General features: G+C 46.9%; 1 long non-coding RNA gene across 3 annotated transcripts; it reads left to right on the plus strand.

The window, feature by feature from the left end:
* On the plus strand, positions 1 to 8,141 carry LOC144734816 (uncharacterized). 3 transcript variants are annotated; one of them, XR_013588549.1, is made up of 4 exons: positions 1 to 26; positions 1,706 to 1,791; positions 2,968 to 3,250; positions 5,264 to 8,141. It is a non-coding gene; the product is annotated as an uncharacterized LOC144734816 (long non-coding RNA). The 3 variants fall into 3 exon arrangements; XR_013588548.1 differs by lacking the exon at positions 1 to 26 and adding an exon at positions 34 to 204; XR_013588547.1 differs by lacking the exon at positions 1 to 26 and adding an exon at positions 34 to 191.
* Positions 8,142 to 17,492: the final 9,351 nt, after the last annotated feature.

Consider the following 17,492-nt stretch of genomic DNA (forward strand, 5'->3'; position numbering starts at 1 on the left):
CCTGAACCTCAAAAGTAACCATTGAGGTATTCTAGTTTCACTTTGCGTTTCCCGGTGTTCTTGGTTTTTTTCGCTGTATTTCTGTGACGTGACAACGGCTATGGTCTAAACATCTTTTGTTTAACTTTTAATTATATATCGAGGATACGTTACATGACTAGAACGATGTAATTGTCACAGGGACTTATAAGGTATTATTATCAGGTATTAACCTCTTCCGCGACGAACGTCAGTCTGTTGCTCGTACGCGTGTCCTTACGTGCATTCTTAACAGCAGTGGCTAATAATGATGAGAAATATTAACTAATTGCTGGAAATGTTTGTGTGAACAGGGATGGTCAAACGACCCCAATGACAAGATTTGTCGAGTGGGGGTCAGTGAACCTATCCAGCAGTAGATTGACCAAGGTCTGCGCGTACATTCGTGTATTATAACCAAGGGAGTACGTGTCATTGTTGCAGCTACGTTTTTTTTACATCTGCACGGACACGGATGTCTTACGTCTGGGGGTCTGTTCGTATTGTCATGGTCGATCCACTGCTGGGTGAAAGCCCTGCTAGCCATACTTCAGTGGAAAATTAACATCGCAGGGACGAGAGATGGTGGTGGCTTTGGGCGACCTTTATCCAGCAGTGGATTGAACGTGGATGATGGTTATGTACAACTGTGGTATAATGTAATATATATATACCATTTATATAACGTAATTAGAGTAAAAGTACTCGTTTAATATATGTACAATGCAAATTTTGGAGCTTTCGTGACTGCAGGAATTATTCTTTGGTCCTTTCTGTAAAATAATAATTTATTATAAAATAATAATTTATTATTTTATCTTTATACGTGACTTTACCGAAAGAACCAAAGAATAATGTACAATGCTCTTGCTCCATCGCGATATGTATAGATTCTAACCAGTACACTTTGTGTCTATATTATGATTGTATAAAGTTCGTTCAATATTTGTTTCAAGTACTGTGTACATAGAATGCCAGTAATGATGTACAGCCCTTTGTAAATCTACTGCTGGATGAAAAGAGGATTAACTAACGAACCAAAAGATATCCCGTAAAATGTGCATTCACATATGACGGGCATTGGACATTTTGTGTCCGTTCAATGACAAGTTATTAAGAAAAGTTTGCCAATCGTTTGAATAATAACATCTTGGTCTTGGTCCACTGCACACATGTACCGTAATTGTATATGCAATACACTTGTGTCTACTTAAGAGTCCAGGGGCAGGGAACCTTTTTCCTGCCAAGGGCCATTTGGATATTTATATAACATCATTCGCGGGCCATACAAAACTATCAACTTAAAAATTTGCCTGTTATATTTGGTCAAACATTTTATTAACTCACCCCTAATGCGATGGCTGGAACTGCTTCTCTTTGGCGAGGCGTGTGATGTTAGCTGCTGGTATTGATGATGTTGCTGCTACTCGCAACTGCTTTTCCAGGTTTGCTCCTAGATTTATCGAATTTCGAGTCCCGCCTGCGGTTGCCTTGGCAGGGCCGAACCCAAATGATTTCGCGGGCCTGATACGGCCCGCGGGCTGGACGTTCCCCACCCCTGACTTAGACATTGACCTTATGTTTAGACAAAAACCGTGTTCCATTGTGCTATTCAGGTAACCGTGTCTTATTGTCTATGATGATTTTCATCTCATGGAGAAATGATGGTCAGTAATTTTTTTCACAGAAAAAACACAGGGAAGAGACCACACACAGTAAATCAGGTGACCTCTGAAGATGGCTGGTGTTGAAGATCTCCGAACTTCCACTGAGGTATCTTGCTTCACAGCAGCACATCATTTCTCCAGGGTCCATAAAACTTGTACCAATTTTTGTAAGACAACAACAATGATTGTTTCACGGAAAGACTGGACTCCAGCAGAACGTGGCAATTTCCACCTCTCGTTTAAGGTGGCCAGCAGAAATGTGCACTAAATACCAACGACCGAGATTGTGTTTTAACTAAGTGTTTAAATAAAATACCACAAACACAACAGCGTAGGTTTTCGTGACTGTGCTGTATAGCTCTCACTGTTGTGTTTTAAGGTTGCGTACCGTGTGCTCTTTGGCACGATGTCCAACGTTTTCTCCATGTGATGGATGTAGTCAATTCTTTAGAGTTGCATTTCTGAGGATAAAATGCAACCTAAGGAAACGACTTTGGGTTGCAGTAACTCTTACTTTGTTACCAAAGCAACACGGATCCACAGAAGCACGTGACTTTAAGCCTGATCCTGTAAATATAACTGACAATTTGCATTTTTGAATTGCATTATGCATTAAGCACTACTATTTATATACAGCATTTTACAATTCCTAGCATGAGTTGACTCATTGCCCGAAAGTCGGCCTCCCATAATGCACTGCGTGCTGTGCCATAACAGTAGCTCTGGCTCCCACAATGCATTTAACGCGGTAACGTAGATACCGATGGTTAAAATGCACAGCAGTATCACTCCAGTGATGTCACTCAAGGGGCACTATGATGCCACATAAAAGCTACACGACTGTGACTCAACGCTTTTATTTTTGGTTAACAACGCTTCAAACTCTTGTCTGAAAATATAGGTATGCACCTACAAAGCAAGGGCTACAGTTTGTCAAAGCCCCTATTCAATCTCGGCACAGTGGGAGGTCGCTCATTCTTCTCAGCTGTCCCCATTGTCTGAAACTCACTTCCCCCAACCACCCTTGCTGTCAACTCACAGCCACTGTTTAAGTCCAGATGTATACCTTACAATGTTTCCTTGCGCCTGATCTCCTCTTTCTGTCTTTAAAATAAATATGCTCGTTTCTATACAAGTGTGTTGGGATGCGGTTTCATTTGGATGCTCTATTTTAAAAAGAAGTCACATTTTAATGTGACTTTAGTTATACTGTACTCATGCAGGGCATTGCAAGGTTGTTTACATGTTCTCTTTGTTTTTCTATCACTGTGGTATGACACAGAAGGACATTGATACGCTTATCCGTCATTATCGACCTCACCTAAAGGATTGGATTGGTTATGCACCAGATAGATTTATAGATGAGCTGGATCGAAACGGTTACATCACTCGAAATATATACAACAAGTTTAAGGACGCGACAAGTACAAACAAGACTCAGGCCACGAATGATGTGTTGAACTGGCTGTACGATGGTGGAATTGAAACTCAGGTTCAGATGCTCAAGGCCCTGCAGAGAGTGGAAGACCATTACCCACGAGTCAAACAATGGCTCAAAGATGTCGGTACGTAAACTCTTTCAATAAATAATTTGTTTTTTGGAAGATATTGCCAATTGTTTATCCAGGAAAGCCACAACACAATATTCTCGGCAGATACTAGGATACAGCGTGTACTCAAATTATTTAGCTAATTCTGATGCGGAGTACTCTGATAAATACTTATTCTTAACAAAACCAATAATATTTTATACCGCCCCTTTTTAAAAAAAATTCTTGCTGTGGATTTCACACCTGATGATGATTGCTTGTGTTGCAGTCCAAACGTCGTGAGAATTTTATTGATTTATATTTTTATTATTTTATTGTTTCCCTTCTACGTGGATTTACCGAAAGAACCAAGAATATGAAAACCAGTTATTTCCACGAAAACTAAAATCTATCCCATTTACACCTTGTATTGTTATTTTACAGCTTTTAAAATAAATATTACAACACTTGAAAATCGCTATATAAAAGAAAGTTAAAAGTCACCACTGAAACAAAACTCAGCTAACTCTAGAATGTACATTGCACCACTACTTGAGTTATTCCACAGGGCAGTACTAAACTTGGATGGCTTGCAAAGATGAGAGACACAGCTAACAACAAGTCAGAATTGCTTTTCAAGTTCAATTGTTGAGCTTTGTGGGTGCAATTTAAGTGGACAAAAAACGATTTAGCTACGTTTTCAGGGATTCCCAAAAATCCCCATTATTTGTGGGACACAGTATATCCACTTATTATTTCAGGGACAAACTTTAATTGCAAAGCATCATGGGAGATATCCATAATGCCCTACGTGCCTCCTGTTGGCCAGAACTGCATCTGCATAGCAGATTGCCATCATGCTTTGAGGCACAATTATTTTATACTTGAGCATGCCATTATAAATTAGTTGCTATTTCACACTATCTAAATGTGTTGAAAATGTATTGATAAAGTGGTAATTAGGTTGTGCGTATGTCCAAATCTGCCAGAATATACACAATATCTTCAAATCTCGGAAGCTAAGCAGGGAGCTTAATCAAATATCAGTAATCTTGATTTGAAGCTTTCGTGACTGCAGGAATCCATACTCTTTGGTTCTCTCGGTAAGGTCACGTAGGTAGAAAAATAAAATAAAACAAAAAATAATATATCACGACGTTTCTATCGCAACACAAGCGGTCGTTAGTCTTTACGGTAGTGTATATGATATTACGATTGTGAATATTTGTCATGAAAGTTATATTGTTTTGGGCATGAAGTACCAGCAAGTGGTTTATAAGTTAAATCAAAGGACAGGGTTATGAAATAACGTGTAGTTGGTTGGTTTTGCCGAGACTGAAGTCAGGTTTAAGCTTAAGATGTTTAGCACAGGACACGTGCGTGTTTATTTAACGAGTGTAATTGAGTCAAGGTTGAATGGAAATAATAAAATAATAAAATAAAACATAATAAAATAATTCTCACGACGTTTCGGCCACAACGCAAGCAGCCTTCCTCAGGTGAAGAACAGGTCTGTCAATTCTACGTGACTTTACCGAAAGAACCAAGAAGATTAATCCCTGCAGTCACGAAAGCTTTAAATCGAAATTTGAGTCAAGGTTGTCCTTGGAATTAGGAGTCTGGACCTTTATGTCATGTCATTGACAGCCATTTGAAGTTTATGAATTTGGATCCAGTAGCTGGAAATAAGGCAAACACTTGACAGTTCAACTTGAATGTAAGAATCACACTGTTAAACAAAGACCCCCTGTTTAGCCGGAACAGACTTTTGGGGCAAGCGCTATTAGCGAGCACCTATGAAGGCCAGCATGGCATTCGAGAGGGTGAGTGGCCAGCACCACATCCGGCCGCAGAGTGGCGATGTTTACACACAACACCAGTTATCATTTGATTCTAAGTTGACCTAAGGGAGGCCCAAGACCGGTTCAGATAATCGTCACTGTTATATTGGTCGTGAGCGGGAGTCGAACTCGAGTGGCCAGGTTCATAGCACAATGCGCTAACCACTGTGCCACTGCTCCCCACATTTGCCTGCACACACACACACAGATGCTAGGAGCCTTATAGCAAGAGCAGATGAAGATGCACTGGCAGCTGGGAGGCACATCCCCAGCATGCCCAGCCCGCTGAGCATTCGGATGTCGCGCGGCGTTGTCTCCGAGACTCGGGAGTTTGTCGACGGTGCTGTAACTGGCCAGGGCGAGGGAAACGTTAGAGGCCATTCGGGAGCAATACCAAAGATGCCCCATCAGTCCTTCATTGACATTCACGCCAATCGGCAAGGTGTTGGTCAATCCGGACAAGCCGGTCCGATGGTGGGGTCGTGGCGTGTGGAAAAGCTGGCGACGGAGATCGGAAACCTGCAGCTGAGAAGTGAACCCTGGAGCGGGACCGCTGGCAAAGAGACCGAAAAGTTTCCAGTGGTACAGGAAGACCGGAGTGACAGCCATCGCGCTCCTCGCGTAGAAGAGGGGCAGAATGACGAAGACGACTTCTGCTCGTTTGTGATTCTGCACCACGAAGACGACGGCGATGCAGCCAGGCAAGTGAAAAATGATCTCGAACGATTCGGGGTAACTGGCGGCGCTGTGTACGAAGACGAGTTTCAAGTGGGGGGGTTCACGCATTTTTCTTGCTTGGACAACGCCATCAATAAATCTGTCTTCATCATCCTACTCTTGACCAATAACTTCCGTAGCAAGTGGAATGAGTTCGTAACGCACGTCACCCTCATGAATTCCATCCAAACGCCGAACAAGCATAACACGGTTATTCCACTCTATCCCAGAGAGAATGCACTCCCTAAGCGTGATTTGCCTATAGCACTGAGAGCATTGGCTTCCCTGGATCAAGTAAGTACAAGGTTTGAGAGTCAAGTAAAAAATATATTCTCCAAACCCAGAATTCGGGAACAAAGGAGAAGGTGGTCAGATGAACAGGCTCTATAGAGGAAACCTGATAATGACATTTAGTCAAACCCTACTGTTGATTTATAATACTCTAAGACAATATTCCCTCGTTATTCGCGAGGCATACGTACCGGAGATGCTCGTTAATAGCAAATTTGGTGGATAATGATTTTTGCCGAAAAAAACGTATATATTTTTTTCATGAATGACCTTAAATCACTTTATCTCATCATCACTTTCTTTCTCACGATGCCAGTAGTCGTGCAGAGTTCCATACGCGATTCGCATGCAGCCAAAATCACGGATAGCAAGTTCATAAACAACGAGGGAGTCATTCTAATACTCGACAGCTGGCCCGGACGAGGTGGTGCACGGGAACTCATGGGAGCTGTTCCAGCCGCTCCAGTTGTTCTCGGGGCTCCAGCTAGGCCAGCTGGTCCAGCACGCTCCAACTTATTCAGCTGTTCTAGCTGCTCCAGCTGTCCCCAAGGCTCCAGCTGTTCCAGCTGCTCCAGCTGCCCCCGGGGCTCCAGCTGCCTTCGCTAGGCCAACTACTCCAGGTGCTCCACCTATCCCCTGGGGCTCGTTGTTGGTTCTTCTCAGGCCGTGCCACGGGGACGATTTTCTCATTCATGTGTTTCCCTGCCCTGATCCCCTTCCCTCGCCCCCATGCCTTTGTAAATGATTATGTGATGTGATTGCATTCAGAAGCCATACAAAATCAAATAGTTGCTCCGAGTCGGTAAAATGGTCACGAACGTCACAGATTCCGAGTACACCTGTGACAGCCACAACATTTTACACGGGACATTGGACACGGCCGCTGAACTTCGCTCACTTAGTATTATCATCGCCGCTGGCTGAAGGCCTCCTCCCCCATGCTGTCCGTTAATCCTGCCCGGCCCTGCGATGCCACAGTTCAAGTACTGGAGAAATATGAGGACCCAGTTGCTCAGGAGGAGCCAAAGGCGAGTGGACTTGCCGATGGTTGGTGCCAGAGAGCTTCCTGTGTGGGGGAAGGTCGTGCAAGACTGTATTAGCAACAACGACAGGTAGTCGAGCGATGCTCACGGAAATGAATCCTCCAGCCGTGGTGAGGACTGCTTGCCAGACTGCCTGTTTGATCTAATCCACCACACCGCACGTCAAATCACTTCCCTTTCTCATTGGAAATCACTGCTGGCCTCTCTCTCCCCAAGCACCTACAGTCACCTCGCTCGGTTCAAGAAACGTTTTAATTTGTATACAGGGACTCCGCTACTTACGAACTTTCAGAGATACGAACAAACCTGTCCGCATGTCCAGTTGCCTGTTCGGACCGAGTCGTAAGTTCACCTGCTTGCAATAGATGGCGGTGGTGGCATCTACATCTGCAGAACGTGAAGAACCAGTGGCATCTACATCTAAAGGAGATTATACAACTTGTAAAGCCATTCCTCGTGTTTAGTGTACATGCTTTACGACATGTTTGGAATCGACAGGAGTAAAGTTGGACTTACAAAAAAATCGACGTACGAACAGACCTCTGGAACCTAACTAGTTCTTATGCAGATGACTCCCTGTATATGTGGCATCATCAGTATTGATGTTTGTTACTGGTCGCTTGGTGTTTCGTTCCTGTGCTTAGCAACAGTGATAACAAAAGGAGAGAGAGAATCAGGCGGATAAAGCGCAGTAGTGTGTGAGGGCTCAGTGTAAACAGCAGAGGGAATTCAACTTGATACCTTGAAGTGTGTTGGCCTGCGATGTGACGACTCTTCATCGGCGAGCCTCTGCGGTACTCAGTTTTGCACGCTCTGATGAAGTGACCATCGTTAATCATGATGCGATTTGTACATATACTATATATACAGTGCTGTACTCTTTATAATGTATGTGACTTTTTGATTAATTGTGAATACTGTCTATCATGATCATCATAATTGTGCAGCACTTGTAGGAAGACGACATAAAAGTGGAAATCGATATTAAGTTTGTATAACGACAACCGATAAATAAAAATATGTGTTTTAAGTCAATCCAGAGCATATGTTGTTAATGCACACGCATTGCATTTGAGTGGTGTTTTTTTTTTAAGAGGGAGGAATTTACATTCAAATAATAATTGTCAATCAGATCAACTTAATATGGTGTGTTTTGAGTTGAAACATTGCCAACGTTTTTTTTGTTATGTTTTAATTAGTGATCCTGTTCACTGACACTCTAAAATGATAACTTACAGCCCTCTTGTCATTCCACCGCTGAATAAAGGCACCCCACGCCGTGTCGGCCATGGTGATTGTTTGACCATACCTTGTTTGACCATAAACTGGGTTGTTGATAAATGTATCAACAATATGCAGGCAATAGCGTTCATTTAGACAGGAAAGCCTCACTGAAGTTTAAGACTTTTCCAAGAGTGTCCTACATTTGGGATTTTTATGGAAAATCAATGCGGTGATGCTCGCATTGCGCTCCCTCCACCAATCAAAACCACTTATGCCCATGCCTCCGCCCTTCAGGTTACTAAGACCACAAACGACAGAAATCACACATCGACACATCCAGCCAAAGCGGCGTTGGTAAAGCGTTTAATGTTGTGTACCCGTGTGCTTAGTCGCCGCAACGTGCCACTCACTGACATTCCTCGGACACATTCAACATTTCTACTAACTCTATAGCAGAAGATACTACTATAAAGTTAATACTACTATAGTCAGTGGATACTACTATAGAGTCAATATATGCTACTATAGATTCAATATATACTACTGTAGAGTCGGTATATACAACTGTAGAGTCGGTGGATACTACTGGAGAGCCCATAAATGGCACTGTAGAGTCCGTAGATACTGCTGTAGTATCGGTGCGTCTCTTCTTCGTTCTCTTTCTCGAGGCTTGTGTGTGTGTACGGATGGCGTGCGTCGCACACACACTCAGAGACGAGGTGGTCGCAGGAGGCACCGTCCTCCCCTTTTATTGTTGTTGAGTTCACGCCACCACTCGGGCCCCCTTTCAATCACGACCACGCTGCCGCACGACCCGTCCCAGACACGACCCTGTCCGCATTGCACTGACGGCATTGACCGGGACAGCCAACTACTGTTCGGAAGCGTAATGATCGGGCGAAGGCGGGCAGCAATGAGGGCGGCGATGACGACAGCGACGACCGGCAGCCAGGAGCTCTCACTCTCCGCTGCTTATATTCCCTTTGGCGCGGCTTGGCTCGGCCCTAGCTGCGCCTCCCTTCTCGAACCCACCAGAGGGTTCCAGGGGCTTCCCCACGAGGTCTGCCATGACCCTTGCCCCAGTTCCTCTGCCCTGCTGGCACACACACCGTGTATATGCTCAGCAACGTGTGCGCTAAGTGCCCACCTGCAGTTGCAGCTGCTGTACAACAGTCAGCGCTATGTCACTACACTGCTATAGAGTCAGCAGATACTACTGTAGAGTCAGCAGATACTACTATAGAGTTAGTAGTTACTACTATAGTCAGTGGATACTACCATACAGTTAGTCGATACTACTATAGAGTCGGTAGATACTACAGTTTATTCAGTAGATACTACTATGGTCATAGATACTACTATAGTAAGTAGATACTACTATAGTCACCACATACGACTGTAGAGTCGGTAGATACTCATGTAGAGTTAGTAGATTATATTTTAGAATCGGTAGATACTACTGTAGAGTTAGTAGATACTACTATAGAGTTAGTAGAAACTACTGTAGAGTCAGTAGATACTACTGTAGAGTCAGGAGCTACTGCTGCAGTCAGGAGATACTACAATAAAGTCAGTAGTTTCTACTATAGTTAGTACATACTACTACAGTCAGGAGACACCACTACAGTCAGTATATACTGCTGCAGTCAGTAGATACGACTATAGAGTCAGCAGATACTGCTACAGAGTCTGCAAATACTGCTATAGAGTCAACATATACTATTATACAGGCAGTAGATACTACTATAGCTAATAGATACTACTATAATCAATAGATACTATTACAGTCAGTAGATACTACTACAGTGAGTGGATGTGGTGCCACGACCACGGAGCAACTCCGCAAATGCCGCACTCCCCTCCCGGCCCCCACACTAAACACACACCCACACAAAGTGCACCCACGTCGTGTCCTGACGGAGGGGGGGGGGTTTGCCTGGCACATCGGGTTTTAATCCGAAGAGCCCCTAGAGGGAGAGTCCCACGGTTTCCCGGTGCCAGGAGATTGGCCGACCCTCACAGGACAGGTGACATTGCGGTGCCCCTAAATTGACTTAAGATTGTATGGGTGCAGAACGAAAAGGTTCGCTGGGCCAACCGCAATGAGTTACTCATGACACTGGGAGAGGCGGAGGCGGAGGGTGGGATATTAGGCTAGAAGAGCAGCAGCAGACCCCGTGGCCCTCCATGTAGACAGCGCAGGTGAGCACGCGATTGGCTGCGCAGTACAATGCCACCTTGTGCCTTTGAAGTGAGGGGATTAGGACACGGTAGAGACGATGGAGGTGGATGATGACGGGGGGCACGGGTAAGCGCCCAATTGGCTGCGCGGTATGACGTAACCCTGGGCCTTTGAAGTTGAGAGAAGAAAGATAGGTGCCCCGGGACGGTGAGGGGAGTTGTCTTCAACCTCCGGGCGATCCAGACCCACTCCCGGCCGTCCTACCTCCTCGAGCCGCTCGCAGCATTCGTGTGATGCCCGTAAGTGCTGCTACGAGGCAGTGATAAGCAAGTGTTTCGCTCATCCTTCTCCCTCCGACTCTCACAGCGCCCGTGCGACGCCGTGAGTACAGCTACAGGGTATGTGGTAGAACGTTTGTGTAACTAGGTTCATAGGCAGAGTTACGCTAGGCTCTCCTCGCGAAATATTCCTACTCCGGGTAATGCGTATTGGCGCCATTAATAAACTTTAGCACAGAGGATCCGTGTGGTGTGATTTCTGTGGATGTGGGGAAAGTGTCGGTGTAGTGTGTAATTCGAGCGTGTGTGTGAGGCAGCGCGGGTAGTAATTCATTAACGGCTCCCGTGTCCGTGGAGCCGCGTGATTAATAGGACGAGGGAGGGGTGAGTTAAAACCCATTCGCGTGCGTGTTTACACAACGCGTTTTACGCAGTGTGTTTACGTAGCGACGAACGGTGGGGCGTGCGTAAATTGTCATCAATACGGCCGTCGTTTTGCCCGCGTGCCTGTGCCCGTGTGCGTGCTTACGCTACAGCCGCCGCGGCGGATTAAGGACGATCCATAAGGGGGGGGAGGGGTGCGTGCATATTCATGCAGCTATTTTTAGCGAGAGCCGTGGTGAGCAACCTGCACGGGTACGCGCGTGCACGCAGCCACCTCCGCATTCGTGGTGGTGTACGTGGGGAGTGTGTGGGATAACCCCAGGCGGTGGGGAGCCAGCCACTAGCCATGTGCGGGGAGGCCGATCACTCGATCGGTGGCAGCCTGACGGGAAGGGGTGGAGGAGGAGGGGGGAGAGGAGGAGGAGGGGGGCGTTAGCCCCCACATAGACACTGCTGTAGAGTCAGTAGATACTACTGTAGACACATTTTAGATTAACTATTTACCCCCCACTTTCTATTACTTTTTGATTTAGGACTTCTGCAAGCCTCTTATAAGTTTGTTGACAGACAAATGGACAGACAAATGGAACGCCGGGATATCACAATAGATTAGTATTTGTGTATGTATTTGTTAAAACATTTTAAGAGAAGATAAGTTTTGAAATATATTTCCCCCCCGGGCAAAGTTGGGTACTTCCTGCTAGTACAGGTTTTTTTGGGTTAGATCACTTGTTAAACTGTAAATATTTAATTACTTATTTTACCTTTTGTCACCTGCTTTTACCATTTTCTACACTTTAACACTCACATCCATCCTTGTGTTGTTATGTTCTCTGTTGTAACTCGCTGACCCGCCCATACTGGACATCTGTAAGAAAAAAAGAGCTTCGTCCTGTTTGTCTAAATGAACGACGAAAGTTATGACTCTGTATTTATGTTTATTGTTATTTATTTAAGGGCCACCATGATGGTGTGATGTTATCTACCTCGCCTGGTATGCAGGAGGTTGGTGGTTCGATCCCGATCCTGATGCCTGCTGTAGATTTGGAGTTTGCGTGTCTCTCTCCCAGTGATTGCATGGATTTTTTTCTCCGGCTCCTTCGGCTTTTCCCCCCTCCACATTGAGAAACTCGCATTGAGATTAGATTATTTTGCTACTATAAATGTCCAAGTGATGGGCCAGTTTGTTGACCTGTCATTTTTGGCCAAGCCGCTTCTGAAAAAATAAGTTAACACCTCAAGTGGGCTTCCCAAACCGTTCTGAGGTTGTTGGCCCATACTTCGTGCTGGCCTTAATAGGTACTCGCTAATATAACATCACCTGGTCTCTATAAAGTCGTGCGCGTGGTTCCCTTTGCGTCTGTGTGTTTGGTATGGCGGCTGACTGACTGGAAGGAAACTGTTTGCCTCCGTCACTCCCAGGCGTTGTTCGTGCATTTGTATGCGTTGGGTGATTTTGTTAACCTTTGTTGTACTTGGCACTACCGTCGCGTTTTTGCACTGTTTGTTGTTCTAACGTTCTCAACCCATGCTAGGCCTCGGCAAGGTAAGGTAATTTACCCTTTTAACCGAGTAAAAGGGTAAAGGGTAAAGGTATCGACCATGTCAAGGGGTAAGGTAAATGGTAGGGTAAAGGCAGCGTGGAAGAATTACCCGATAGGGTAAAGGTAGCGCGAAGTATTAACCGGTAAATACCCCGTTTACCGCTCGCTAAAAGCTCCGTGGCACAGTCCGTGGCCTCCATTTTAAATTGTAATCATTCATGTCGGACCAGATAGAGACGGACCACGTTCTTGAGGTAGAGGATGAGCTCAAGGATGCCAGCAACAGCATTTCTGGAGTCGCTGCGAACAGCAATCGAAAGAGGCAGTGGCATGCATTCCCGTGGGAGCACACGCACGATTGAATGGAGGGTGATCCCTGTGTGCAGCAAGGAAAGCGGCAGTGCGTGCACTGCTGCAAGTGGTTTTCCTCCCACACGAACATGTCGGGGTGAAAAGCCCACCTCAAGAAGCGACGACGCCATCAAAAAGCGTGTCTCATTGGACATTATCATGGCGCGCTTCCAGGATGTGATCGGCATCGATGCTTTCTCTGAACTGCAGTGGGCAAACATCGAGGGCATGACAGCAGTCCTGTGAATGCTGCGCCAGGTCATGACCTCGTTGTCGGCGGACCGCAAGTCAACATTGGATCTTGTGCGGGTGACGATGGAGCACCTGATCCATCATTGCGATCGCGGTGAAGCCGCTCTTAGAGCGATCGATGAGTTCTTGACTGCGACGGGGATGAAGGCCGAGCTGGTACGGTACTGCGACTTCCTGGATCAGGAACCCGCCATTGTGGCATTCTACTTGAATCCACAGCTGCCGAAAACGACAAACCAAGACGAGCTAGCTACACTGAAGACCACGATCTGCTCCGTCCTGCAGCATCACTACTCGGACATGTTCGCGATCCTGCCGACGGCAGTCGCTGCCCATATGGAGGAGGGGTCGCTGTTCAGCACCATATTCAGCAACGTTGGCAGCTCCATCGATGACGGCAATGAAGTCGATCGTTTTCTGAGCATGGGCGTCATGACCGCCAGCGCCTTCATTGGTGTAATGCAGTGGTGGTCTCCCCACAAAGTGCTGCTCCCTGCCCACTCCAAGATGGCCTGCGGCTACTTGGGAGCGCCGGCGACGTCAACTCCCTGCAAACGAAAGAATAGTGGAGCTGGGCGGGAGTTCACATGGGTTCGCCAATCGCTGTCGTCGACGCTGTTCATCCAGTCCATGTGCTTGTGCTCTTGGATCGCGGCCGGCTGCCTGAAGGTCCCGTCTAACCGGGCTGGAGCAGCGCAGGATCTTATTGCCCGTCGTTCGTCCGAGAACGACGGCAATGCCGAACTTGAACAGGTTGTTGATGAGATCGTCATCGCAAGACGACTGGGACGAGGAGGTTATGGAGGACGGTGTCATCGACAGCCTCAACGCCCGATTCGAGAGTATTCTATCCGAATAAAGTGCTCTATCTTGCATTTACCTGTTATAAACCTTTTTCATGTGTAGTATCCCAGTAATTACCCTGTAATCGGGTAATTTGTATGGGATAAGGGTAAAAAGTAGGGTAAAGGTAGGCTCGTTGCTTTTTAACTTTGACCTTTTCCCTTACCTTGCTAAAGGGTAAAAGGTAAGGGTAGAGTGATTGTATTGTGGTAAGGTAAAATGTAGGATAAAGGTAGGCTCGTTTTTACCTTTTACCTTACCTTGCCGCGGACTAAACCATGCCCTGACCAGGCATCTGTGAACCAAAGAGCTTTATATCTGGTTTAACGCGTAGGCTTTTGCGACCAATATCATCCATAATAGAGGTTTTTTTTTTGGTTAGAGCATGTAAATATATAAATTTGTCATTAAACTCACCTCCACCTGACACAGCCAACTAGTAAGGGCTGTCATGTAAACAGAACGTGCCAATTCGTCACTAGTATAGCACACCGGTGTGTTGGAGAGCCAAGCCACAACATTTACAATCTGAGTACGACGTTTCGCCAGTAATTATAACTAGCTTCATCAGGCGACAGCCAGAATTGTGGAGAAGTCCACCTGTTTTATAGCTCATCGGATTCATCCTGCAGTTATACCTACTATAATCACCCAGGAATGTCTGTCCTTGACGCTTGTGACGTCCCTCCACATCGACCAGCACCCCTCATTAATAATGATGTGCAGGTGACGTCACTCCACATCGAACAGCCCCCTCATTAATAATCATTGTAAGGTGACATCCTTCAAATGGACACCCCCCCCCTCCCGCATTAATAATAATTAGCGACTGACGTCACTCCACATGGGGGGGCGAGGCGCCTCCTCCCCCCTCCTCAGCGTCAACTTACAACCTTCACTAGAAAGGCAGACTCCTCACGTCACATGATCTCCGTAATGCTATTGAGACATCGAAGTTAAAAGGACGTCATGATGAACAAGAGATTATAATCTTTAAATCAAATAAGTCTGTGTCACCGCAGCCTTATAAATTGCACACGAATGGATGCAATGAATATCACGTTGCGGACGGTCAAAAGGCTAGTAAATTAAATATTCAAATTCTGATAGTTTCGTGTTGAACTCGGACCCATATCCAACAGAGAGGGGGTCCTTACCTCTAAAACATCTGGCAGTTCACCAGCAATTGATTCAAGAAAGCCTGACTGCTGATGAGACGCGCAATGTCGAAACCGGCCCAATTTTTCCTAATATTGAACCAAAGCTGCTGGATGTTTTGCATTTTCAACGGTGTGGGGGCCGACGTCCACCCCCTCCACTCCCCCCTTCTCCTCTTCGGCCGTCTCTCGCCGTGTCCCCGCGGATCGGGTAATCTGCCCCCCCACGCCAGCGCCCTCTACGAGGGACATCGCTACTCGGCTGGCTCACCACCGCCCGGGGTTATCCCCCCCACGCACACGTACACCACCACTAATACAGAGGTGGCTGCGTGCACGCACGCGCCCCTGCAGGCGCTCATTGCACACAAAGGCTAGCGCAAAAAATATCAGTATGAATATGCACGTGCCTCTCCTGGTGGTTAAGCCCTAATCCGCGTGCCCGCAATGCAAATGCTAATGTAAACTGAAAAGAAACGGCGGCTGTATGAATATGCACACCTACCCCCCCCCCCTCATAAGCCTTAATCCGCTGTACAGCGGATTAAGGCTGATGGGGGGGAACGGCTGGGACAGGGCTATGGGGCACGCCTCACCGTTAACGCTATTTCTACTGTGTGAATGTGCTGCGTAAAGCTCGCTATGTAAATGCGCAAGCGAGCGCAAGCGCGCGTTAACGACGGCGGCTCTGTGTACTGCAGTGCACGCGTCTCACACGCACGCTCAAATCACTCACAGCACCCCCACGTTGCAGACGTGCGTCTTACACACGCGCGAAACCCCGCGTAAACCATAGGCTGTAGAGATGGCAATCTACGCGCAAACGGTGGGGAGTGGATTTAGCGCACTCTGACCCCCACCTTAATCACTCACACGGCGCAGCAGGAGCACGTTTAATACACACCGCGCGAAAACCCGCGTAACCAGTGGCGGTCGTATAGATGGTAATAGATGCGCACCTCACACACCAACCCCGCGCCGCCACTCTGCAGCCCCGCGCTCACTCTCACGCCGGGCACACCGTCTCTCCACGCAGATGCGCCACACAGATCACAGACGCTACACCGAGGCTCTGCCCACACACACAGAAATCACACTACACCGATATTCTGAACTAAAGTTTATTAATTGCGCCAAAACGCATTACCCGGAGGAGGGATATTTCGCAAGGTGAGCCTAGCGTAACTCTGCCTATGAACCCAGTTACACAAATGTTCTACCACGTACCTCGTAGCTGTACTCATGGCGTCGCACCGATGCTGTGAGAGTCGGAGGGAGAAGGACGAGTGAAAACCTCGCCTATCACTGCCTCGTAGCAGCACTCGCTGGCATCACACGAATGCTGCGAGCCGCTTTGCGAGCGGCTCTGCGAGCGGCTCTAGGCAGGACGGCCGGGAGTGGGTCTGGATCGCCCGGAGGTTGAAAACAACTGACCCAATTGTCCCGGGGCTCCCACCTTTATCCTCTAAACTTCAAAGGCCCGGGGGGTGGGGTGTTGCGTTGCGCGGCCAATCACGCGCCTACCTTTTGATTTACAACTGATGCCCCGCCCTCATCTGGAGCATCCGTTACGCCTCCACCCATCGTTTTTTTTAGTTCGTGCCTTCTTTTTTTTTGCTCTTTCTGCCCCTTACCCATTGTTCTCCCGTGCCCAGTAGTTTGAGCCTTCGGTTTTGCTCTTTACACCTAATATTCCACCCTCCGTCCTCCCCCCAATGTTGTGAGTAACTCATTGCGGTTGGCCCAGGGAACCTCTTCTTTTTGCGCCCATACAATTTTAAGCCAATTTAGGGGCACCGCAATGCAGAGGTGTGGACTCGAGTCATGTGACTTGGACTCGAGTCAGACTCGAGTCATGAATTTGATGACTTGCGACTCGACTTGGACTTGCATAACAATGACTTTGTCCCACCTATGAGATGTGGACTCGAGTCATGTGACTTGGACTCGAGTCAGACTCGAGTCATGAATTTGATGACTTGCGACTCGACTTGGACTTGCATAACAATGACTTTGTCCCACCTATGAGATGTGGACTCGAGTCATGTGACTTGGACTCGAGTCAGACTCGAGTCATGAATTTGATGACTTGCGACTCGACTTGGACTTGCATAACAATGACTTTGTCCCACCTCTGCCGCAATGTAACCTGTCCTGTGGGGGTCGGCCAA

This window comes from Lampetra planeri, chromosome 53 (genome assembly GCF_965212315.1).
Source record: "Lampetra planeri chromosome 53, kcLamPlan1.2.h2, whole genome shotgun sequence".
NCBI classification, from domain to species: domain Eukaryota; kingdom Metazoa; phylum Chordata; class Hyperoartia; order Petromyzontiformes; family Petromyzontidae; genus Lampetra; species Lampetra planeri.